Source organism: Syngnathus typhle, linkage group LG8 (genome assembly GCF_033458585.1).
Source record: "Syngnathus typhle isolate RoL2023-S1 ecotype Sweden linkage group LG8, RoL_Styp_1.0, whole genome shotgun sequence".
Classification (NCBI taxonomy): Eukaryota; Metazoa; Chordata; class Actinopteri; order Syngnathiformes; family Syngnathidae; genus Syngnathus; species Syngnathus typhle.
In genome coordinates, this window is record NC_083745.1 from 8,687,040 (window position 1) to 8,698,298 (window position 11,259).

General features: G+C 36.9%; 1 protein-coding gene across 1 annotated transcript in view; it reads right to left on the bottom strand.

Moving 5' to 3' along the window:
• Positions 1-7,207, bottom strand: part of LOC133158251 (neurexin-1a-like) — a 165,789-nt gene extending 158,582 nt beyond the window's left edge. Inside the window, exon 1 of the mRNA XM_061285315.1 lies at positions 7,076-7,207. The gene's annotated coding sequence lies outside the window, so the exon portion shown is untranslated. The remainder of the gene's footprint in view (positions 1-7,075) is intronic.
• Between the last annotated feature and the right edge of the window lie 4,052 nt (positions 7,208-11,259).

An 11,259-nucleotide genomic window follows, 5' to 3' on the forward strand; every position in this document is an offset into this window, starting at 1 on the left:
CACACTTGAAGTTATTATCCTCTCCATTTGCAATATATATATATATATATATATATATATATATATATATATATATATATATATATATATATATATATATATATATATATATATATATTTCATTGGTTGTGTAAGTGTCCTCTTGACATTACTTCACACTGAAGATTTCAAAGAAAATATCACTGTCTTTAAAAAGCTCTCAGAAATTGTCATGGAGAATATCGTTCCTTTTCTTATTAAAAATTATAACTATAATGGTATTAAGAGTTTTTACGCCAAAGAGCAACGTTTTTTTTTTTTCATCATGAAATTATTTATAAAGACTAAAACAAGCATACATACATTGGCAGAATGTGCATGTACAGTGTTTGTATTATTCACATACGACAAGAGAAATGCTATCCTGATTAAGACCGGGCGTTGTGTTGTGCCCGCATTGCGTACGTGTCACTTACTCCCCACGTAACTGATGTTCCTCTTTCCTCATAACCAGAAGCTATCAGTCAGAGACTTGCGCTTGCTTCTTTCCTGTCCTCTCCTTTTATAGATGTGTAGACTATCTGCACTATTAGAAACTACCTCTTGTGTTATAAAATGTGTCTGTGTGGCAGGCCGTTAAGATGATCTGACAGTTCATTTGATATAACTACATTCGATCAATACTTAGGTGAATGCTCGAAGAGGCACTTGTCAAGGTGAGATTCTATTCATTGTTAAATAAAACCCGGGAAAAGCATAACATTTTCCTAAGACAGACATACATAAGTGGATCATGATTATTGTCAACAACATGATAGCCCACATTGGAAAATATGACACAGCCACGTGTAATTTGACAATTGTTGACAAAACCATTTCAAGAGACACTTAAGTGGAGGACTGGCTTTATTCACTCATATTAAAGTGCACTGTTTAATTTGTGAGAAGTTATAACAATACAAGAAGAAATATGTTTCTATACGCAAGAACCACTTGCAAATAACTATATTCTTTGTTAGATAAATATTTTGTCAAATAGTATACATTCTCTAAGTAGCTATTTAGATATTGTACAATAACTGAATATGGGATGATATGAAAAAGGAAATAATATCTTTTGAAGCATATCTGTGCTTGCTTGAGTTTCCCCCCACCAGTACTGTGGTCTTATTACTATAGCCGTAACATCTTCATTCTTGGTTGACAGTGGAGGTGCGTAGACTTTCATTGACTGTATTTAAATGTTTTTGTTTCCTCTTTTGGGCATATCTGATAATGAAAATGAGGTCAGAACCCCAATTAATTATGTTTCCTAACTTTTCCTTGAAACTACCCAAGGATGAGCGTTATCAGGTTGTGGAAGCACTGTCCTATTAAAATAGAGACTACAGTTCAAGAGTAGTAGGAGTATTTTAGTGTGGGAGAAAGCCCTGTGGGTTCCCTGTAGCAAGGGTAAGTTGGAGAAATTAACCCTAATTAAGAAGAACCATTTTCAGTTTGGCCATGTGCTGTTGGCACTGCTCACATCTTTTATTGTCTCATACTGTGGACACTACCAGGTAAAAAGTAAACTTCAATGGGAGCTGTTACAGTAAAATAATATGCAGTCTCAACAGATACGATCTATTTATTTATTTTGGAAATCAAAATTAGCAGCCAATTCCCAATTGTTCTCAAGTTACTTCCTCACATTTCTTGTGAACAGGAGACATAAGTGTGGAATGGTAAAACGGCACCAACCTCCTGTCATCAGAGACAGCACTGCCAGAAATACAGAAGGTTTAACTAGAAGCAATTAAACCAAATGTCACATGGAGGATGATTAGGATGTGTACAACTGGCCTTATTGGGTATGACGTGAAACTCAATTAGGCGCACTGGAAAAGAAAAATCAAAAGAGGTTGAGGGAAATACAACGCTTCATAGAAAAGAGTAGTACCATTTATCACATCATAGAGATGCATGTATTTAGTAAATAATATGAGATCTTCAAAAGTGACAAATGAATTGTTTTCTAGAAGCTATTTTCCTTGACATCCAAAAGTATTGGAACACAAGAACAGTTCCTTTAGCTTTTCTGTTGACTGTGAAAACAATCAGATTTGTTCATTGCATGATGGAGGAGTAGAAACAAGTATGATACATTACACCTCTTCCAAATAGTTCAAATTATCGGATTTGTGACGACCAATGTTTGTACAATGGCCCATTGAACCAGAAATCTATCGGATTTTATTTGGTAACACCTCTTAGTGAGAAGATCATCTTCACAAGCAAATTCCAAATCTAAATTTGAGTTGAGACATTTAGCACGAGCCATTGTTTTAAAAATAAATGCAACAAGACAGCAAATGCCAAGGCAAGAAGAAAGCATCACATGCCCCCCAAAAATGTGTTTAGTCCAAGCAACATGGGTGATGAAAATAAAACTGAAATTTTGATGTTTGCACACTTTTCCCAACATCCATACTCGGCACCGCTCTGCTGGAAATCTACGGAAGATGTTTTTTCAGACCACACGACTTCAAGTTTGATAACCGCACCAAGACGAAAGAGAAAATTGCGTTTAATTAAAACAAGTCTGAAGCATGCTGGTGCGAGAGCAGTCGTAATTAAGTACAGATGTAAATTTGAATGCTTAAGAGTGTCCGTCTTTGGATTGAGAACAGACTACACTTCAGCCATATCTACACACTAGAAGAAGGCTTGACCTGACTTCTTTCTCCAGTGTTGACACTACTGTACACTCAGCACTCACTTAATAACCTAACCTCTCATCTTTGAATGTTAAAATGAGCTATTGGATCAAGAGGCTTCTACAGTGATTTGGCACATATCCTTGCTGCCAAATGATCAATCTGCAGGTATCCACTCGCTTTTTTTTTCTTTGCATTTCCCAAATGAGCAAGAGAGCCTAATTTATTTGGGCTTCAAAGACACTGCTGAAATTCCCTCCCATATGACTTTGCTTCCCTGGGGTTAGAGGGAGGGGGTGCAGATTGTCTGCATTTCCCTTTGAATCCCATCCAAACAGGCTTTGATGATACAGTATCTCGATTTATTACAAGAGTCAACTAGATCACACGGGAAAATATTCATCTGAAGGACTATATTACAGAAACTGGTTAGAAATCAAACCTGGCTTCAAATTATTAAATGTCAATAAAAGATGATTCTTTTTATAATGAATTGTGTATTCACTACCGGCACGTCTGCGATTGGCATGTTTCATCAAGTGTGCATTGCACAATGATGTTTGAGTATATCCATAATCAGTATTACAGGGGTGACAAATTAGCGTTCAGTGATTTCCCTAACAAAATATAGACAATCCGTAACAATTGGCAGCTCTGATTACATTTGGGGATTGTTCAATTCATTGAACAGATTAATGTGAACGGAAAGAATAGCTATTATGCAACCGTGACAACATACTTAAAGCGTTGGGTTCACTTTATATGACAGTTGTGTAAGCTTTGTCCTGGCATTTTTAATCGAGTCATTAGGATGCCGCCGCCCGCTACGTTGTTCAACTATCTCATTCCACGTCTGCTGTAATAATGATTAATATGACGGTGCTTGCTCACCTAAACGAGTTAGGCCCTGCTATTTGTTGCACAACTGACAGTTTTATTATCATGGTGCATCACTTAATGTGGAAAAGATGGATACAAATTAGTTTGTTGCCTCTGGAAATGGATACTGAGGCATTTGGGAGACATTAAAATAATCATTTTTCACATATCCCATATGCTTTACCACTTGTAAATATATTGCCAGTTGGATGTTTTGAAATATTTATGTAATAATTACTCATCGTACACCTCATTGGATTAAATAGGCGAATGGATTTTTATTTTTAAAATAATTTAACCTTTTTAAATTTGCTCATTTTTTTTTTAAAGAGCTTATGTTAATTTGGGCATCAGCACTCCATGCTCATCTCATAATAGGCCTAAAACGTTATATTTATCAGTATGTACTCTTTGGTCAGTTCATACATTGTTGGACTTTTAAAATAAAGTCAGCATCGCACGCATTGTCCGAAAAACAAAAATTTGAGAAGGTTGTCTTCAAAAGTTTCAATTTCTCTATATGTTCAAAGATATTCTTGGCAGAGTTGCGCTTTTTTTTAGTGTGATTTGTTACATTCAGCAATGCAAAATTACGTATTATGTGGCTAATGCTTACAGATGAGATCACGATCCGAGGTTGCAAAGAAATAATGAAGGCTGATCGGATAACAGAAAAATCTCTTACCCCGGAAAGACCCCGTGCGATGCAGATAAAAAAATATGTGGCTACTGTATGTCACAAAGCTAAGGAGCCCGTGTGTACTTTGCATATTCTCCCAGCCCTCTCTCTCTAATTATGAAAGGTGATATTTCCTTTGCTCTGCGACTGACTCTTGCCCAGAATCAGCCGGTAAATGCCCCAGCCGACCCTTGACCCCAATGATACAAAGAATAGATGGATGGCTGTCAGAAACCATTTTGGAGTTACGTATTGATATCTACTAAATAAAGTAGGTCCGTCATGGTTCTACCAGCTCAAAGCAACTCTCAAATTATGTCAGCTAACAAGCTTGGCGTTGCTGAACTACAAATCAAGCCACTCAACATAATGGTCAATTTAGGCACGTTAATAACGGGCAGCTTGATGGGGTTTATATTATAGATCTTATTTCCATCCTGAAGTTGAATTGCTCCACAGAACACATAATAGAAACTGAATTAAGTGACAGTGTCATTTTTTCATCAGACTAGACTGATTAGTTTTATCAAGCAGATAGAAAAGTAATCATAGCTTTTAGAATGATTTAAACTGACTGTAAGTATGGAGGGTAGTATTGTCTCCTCAATATGATGGAGGGGGGAAAAAAGTCATTTTGTTATATTGGGTTAGATTCAATCAGTGGTTTGTAACGTAAGCTGATGATGAATTAGTCGATTGAACATCACAAACTGTAATAAGGATTTCAGAGATATTTCAATCTTGCTGCTGAATTTTGTGAGTTTTGCTTTTCACACATCGGAAAGACTAGAACAATATTTTCTTGGACCGTATTGTTTATATTCCCAAGTACCAAGTAGAAATCCTAAAATTAGCTTGCTGCTAAAAACTTCACATTCTTTGTAATGCTGTGCCATTATGTCGATGTGAGGCACATTTGATAAATGATGTATAAAACACTAGATAATTTAACGCCATTCATCAAAATATCATCCAAAGATATGATGCTGACACTAATGAATTACCGAATCCATTTCTCTAAAACGACACATTAAGGTGATAAACCACATGAGTTTTGAAAAAATCCCCACCTTTGCTATTTTCTCAGTATAGTACATTTATATATGTGATAGTCTGAGACTGTGGAATATTAATCTCGCAACTCCGGTCTACCCTTCTGCATGTCAGAATGGAGTATGAAGAATATGACGTTGGAGCAACATCTTTTTTATTTACATAGAATGTCATGCATCCGCCCTTAGGTAGTATCAAGTTGTCAAGTTGTCGACGTAACCAATTTATCTGTTAGATTGGAACTGTCCGCTTCTACCAAAATGAAATCCCTTTGATTAAAACAACCTGAGCTCCCAAAGGATGCAAGAAGACTATAACTTATATTTTCAATTACCAGGATATTCCATTTCACTGCTGCCCTTTGCATATTCCAGCAGTTTGTCCCATTTACAGAAACATATCATTTCATTTGTTAGACAGAGACGTATGTGGTCAGTCATGTTATATTACATCACTTGCTTACTTAAGATTGAGCTTATATACGTAAGTGGGTGCATCTGTTTAAGTGTGCGCATGCAGGCATGTGTTTTTATTTTAAATTAGGAACACGAGTTTGTCAGACATTTCCACATATCGCATGAATACTGACACTACTTCAGTGAGCAGTGTGCAGCATATGCCATTCACTTGTTTTGCTGGGCGTTTTGATGTGGAAGTAATTTGTTCGAGTAGAGAATAGAATCCACTATTTGACAAGGCCGGGGACCCAATGTGGTCTAAGGACAACCTCCTAGACACCCTCCCAGTTCTCACACAGCAAAGCATCATCACTTTTAGTATTTACCATTTATCTTCAGTCTGCCTATGGATCCCTGACAAGTCCATTAAGCAAGAGCAGCCTTAATGGCTCTCAACTGATGATGGAAAATCCCTTGTCTGATGAGAAAGGTGAAAAAGTGTAACACCACTTTGACCTCTGGCCTTACAGTCTTTTCAGCTGCACCAATGGATGAATCACTTGGATTAGTGACACCACACTGGCAAAGCTATACGCATACATGCTATTGAGTAGAGGTTGAAATCTTATGAAGGTTTGGTTTGGAATTGTTCACAGTATTTTTCTTGACATGTTTAACGTGTGGAAGTACACACATGGGTAAAAATGCTTCAGATTTTTGGGGAAAAAAAACAAATGCTTTGAGTGAATATGTAAACACACATACACTCACATACACCTCACTTGTAATAGATTAAAACTGTTGCGAAATCTTGGCGTATGAACCGGTGAATCAAGAAAAGTATGATCAATGACAAGGAGGAAAGCAATGGTAAGGTTTCAAGCAATGGAAGAAAGTGTCAGTGCATTTCTAACTAAACAATTTGTAATGGATTTCTTTCCAGAATTGGATTGTGCTAATCCCTTTAAGGTTCCACTGTAAATATAAAACACAGTATTGGCACTAGTCACTGAAACAGCAGTGTTTTACACACCTTGCTCCAGTGCAGGCATCGGCCGTTTTTGTCCCATTTAGTTGTGCGAATGAGAGTGTGAATTGTTGTCTGCCTCTGTACATACGTGCAAGGTAATTCATTAATGAGGTGTAGTTTGCCTTTAGTCTACTGCAAGATAGAATAGGCTCCTGATCCCTTCACCCATGAACACAATTAATGGTGTGAAGAATGTGTGCCTAGATAATGACTAACAGAACATACAGAGCAAGATTATTATATGGGAGGAAGTGATTTTAAAAGAATATTTGAAAGACTTTAACCATAGGCATGAAATAAACTGAGACCCTTTAACCTGTACTTAAAACATTTACACTAGCGACAACAACATCACTCCTACCGTGTAGCCGATCGGTATAGCTCCAGTATACATCATTATGCTCAAGCTTAGACGAACACTGCAATTCAGGCCTTTTCTGGATCTCATTTCTCTCACCGAATGAGGTCTCCGTGTGAACCATTGGAAGTCTGTCCAACAAAGACTAAAAGGAGAAGTAAATCTTTTTTTGCACGATTGCTAAATGAGAGCTTCGAGGAAGAGGGCAGCCAAAGTTTACCCATGTTCAAAGCATGGAACTGTGGAGATGAATTGAATCAGCTTAGCAAACAGAGGATAGAATGTAAATATAACACCATGTGGATGAGATGTTATTGTGCTCATGCAACATGCATGCATATCGAAGCATCCATTTTTATAATATGCAATTCCCAAGAATGGTTTGGTCTTTAGTTATGAAAAGAAGAAAAACATTCAAAGATATGTCATTTGTTTGATCATCCACATTGTTTTTTTTTTCAAGCTCTGTTCCTAGTCGTGATACTTCCATCACAATGCAGACTTTAAAGCTTTTATATCAGCTTTTGTCTGCTGCTGTTTGCTGCTTTTACTGAAGACGACCTCCTTTCTCACCGCTGGAATTTTTTTCACCAATACTGATATCTACAATTTGCCTATTCAAAAATATAAGTTGCAATATTACTAAAATAATCAATGTTGACATAGAATGATGAAGAGTGCATGAAACTAAAATGACAAATGAGTGTATCAACAGCATTACTTCCGCTTAAATGCGTCAAATTTTCCTGTGTGGGGATATACCTCGAGAAAATGATCCATTCCAAAATGTCAGGCCATATCTCAACGGTGGGGCGGTGTTAGCACGGTGGGGCTGTGGAGGTATCGACCGCTTCACCCTGACCTGAGATACATTACCTGAGCCATGCTACTACAGTAAATGATGTTGGTGTTTTTTGGCAGCACTACATTCAGCAAACTCGCCAATACACAATGGCCATGAAAGTTTAAATATTGTCGCTGTCAGGCTGAAACCTTGAATCTTTCTGCTTTGCCACATTTTCTTGGTCTGGGTTTTATTTTATTCAGTCCCAGCAGCTGGTTATATCAGAGGCTTTTTCCAATAGGTTATTAAAGGAACTTGTTATTGTCTATTTGTGACTTTAAGGTCAATCACCTTGAGGCTTATGAAACAAATGGATGACATTGTCAGCAAAAGAGAAACAGCCAAAATATGAAACAATTACAAGAGTGAAGTTCCTGAATAATTTCAAAAAACGTTAATGACAAAATAAAGTTGAGCTGAAGGTAGTCACTTTGTAAATGATTTTGTCTGCCGTGAAAATAGTATGTTAATAAAACAAAATAAGTAGGGTGTTTAAATTTCCCTTCAAGTTATGGTCCTAGTTTCGACCGGTCAACTTTGCTGCGCACAGTTTCACATGGATTATGACTTTTAATAAAAATGTAGTAGTATGGCCATGAACAAGCATTTAAGTCGTATGTTCGAATTCATTACCAGAAGCTCCGTCCTGAAATAGAAATGCGATTTAAAAAGGTAAAAATAAACATGATAGAGCATTGGAAGTGTTGTCCCAACCAAGTTTAACCACAAGAAAATTTAAGTGCCGTTTTCATTAAAGCAGTCCATTTAACTAATGCATACATTTTGGGTCAAAATGCAGCTCAGTATTCTGCCAACTCTCTCAAGTCTGCTCATTGCTGAATATGTTTAGGACTCATCAGGTTTAAAACAAATTAAGAAGTAACCATTTTGACTTTGGAGTCAAACATTTAAGGATATTTTTTCTAAAGATGAAGACTGATACGTTTTTAACGAGATATTTACTATATCAAACATGTGACTGTCCCTTAGTGAAGCTGGCAGTATATATTATTTATCTTGAAATTGGTTGACATTTGGGTTGACTTCCAACTGACCACAGAGAAGCTGATATTGCAATGAGAATTATTACTTTGATACCATTTCGCTGTACAAGCAAAAGTAAGTGTTTCACAATTGTCTATTAAGTATGACAAACAATTGAGATGTTCAGTATGTAATGCAAATGGCGTTTCCATGTGCTGGATGAATATATTTTGTAAATATTTCATGTGTTCAAATTGGCAGCGTGCATGGAAATGAAATCATGAATATACTTATCTTGAACTAGAATGTTGTTAACCTTATAGTGTAATCCAGTGGGAACGAAGGAAGGGGAGTTTGGTCCCACTCTTTTTGAGATAAAAATATGAATGATACGATATAAAAGGTTTATTTATATTTGTTTTTGTACTAATTTCAAGCAGAACACATACTACACACATTACTCTGTATACGTTAAAATGGTGTAAATATAAACTCTGGTACGCAAAGCAATGTGTTTTTATACGCTTTGCTCCCAGAACATGTTTACATACTGCTTATTGTCTTGGCCCTGTGGAAACCCATGTCCTGGAAACTTGCATTAATATTTAACTCAAATGTGTCTAGAATCAATCCAGTTAGATACATAGCGCTAGGTTGACAAAGAAGAAGCAGTCTCTGGCTATGATTAGGACAAGACAGAAAATATTAATTATTTCAAGCAAATACAATAATAATTCTTGTTCAGTTCTGATTAAAACTGTCAATCTATTTTAAAGCCACCATTGAGCTCACATTTTTTTTATGTGTGTTTTACTGGTTGAGACATTTCCAAAAGACAGGAAAGATAGTTATGTAAAGGGGAGGTGCAGTAATGTTGAAGTGTCTCCTCAGTGCACCTCTTCACACTGCAGTAGTTTCCAGCATGTACCCGTTGAAGGGGGCTGACAGTCACACTGTGACAGTGCAGCATGTTTTGGAGAGCCTTCACTTACTTTAGACAAGACATGACCCCACTCAGAGTGGGATATTATGCTTTAGGGATCCATGCAATACAACTGGAATTCAAACAAGTAAATTCACTACTCAAATATAAATTAAATAGTCTAAAACCGATGATCAGGGTCGCTCTCCAAAGACTGAGGCTTGTAAGCCAAAACATTGCATTTTATTATTGGTGACTTTTATTAGCCTAAATTGCTTTGCATTTTGTGTATCTCAATACTTTGCAGATTCTGTACAAGTTAAAAATATATATAGAGTTGAACGAGTTGGCATAGTTTCATTCAGGTTTCACAATCGTCATCTTTCCAAGCAAGTCTGTAAAAACATTTACATGCTGTGAATGACAGCAGATGCTCACAGGAATCAACCAACAGTCTGCTGTGGCAAACCAGTGGTTGAGATATCCTGTTGTTTTCCTTGTGAGGGCAGTCTGGATGACGATAACAAGATTATAGCAGGACTTCCAGCTGGTTTACCGCCTGTGTGGCCATTGAAGTGATATCAAATTATCCGTGCAAACAGTATCAGTTGCAACCAAAAATTGAATCAGATCCACTTGAGAGAAGCAGCGTTGGAGGAACTGTCACTCGTAATATTCCTGAAATAAAACACAAGGCAAATACCATAAACAAGAAGTTTGTATTATAAATCTGTACTATAAACGGACCTGTTTTACAGTGTGGAAAAAATATCACTTGCTTGTTAAGGAATTGCCAGCTCTATGGTTATCATCACACTTTTGAAATGTTGAAGGTTAACTGTGAACATCTTAAAAGAAGAAATATATTTGTCTATCCTCACATGCAAGTCGTTTGTAAGGTACACACGGCTATTTAATGTTGTCTTGCTCCGTTGGTCCATTCAAGGCTTTCCAAAATGGCAGGATTGTTTGCTGTATTTCAAGCTTTTATGATCTTTGTGTGACAGCTCTCGTCTATCCTCTTTCTCTCTACCTGCCTGATTTTAAGACTACTTGACACTTTTGCTGTTGCATAATTCATCGAGGAACTAATTACCCTGGCAGCTGCTACAAAGAAATGTCCTCCCTGCACAGCAGTGGAAGCAGCTCAGGAAATTTCCAGCTGCCGGGCACTGAAACGTACGCTACAAAGTAGATTAACACGGACAAAAAAGGCTATTGGACTTTATATGTGCATGGAAAAACATCGTCCCTTAAGATACAAAGTGGGAATTTAAACGATGCGGTGATCGGGTTTCACGTCGCCGGGGAGTTTTTTGATTTATGTATTGCTAATTACAGCAGGTTCAAAAAGGCAAGCCCAAGGAAAGTGTTAAAAAGTGCTTTCACGTAAAAAAACAAAAAACATTCTTGCTGAACAATGAAATTAACTTCTTC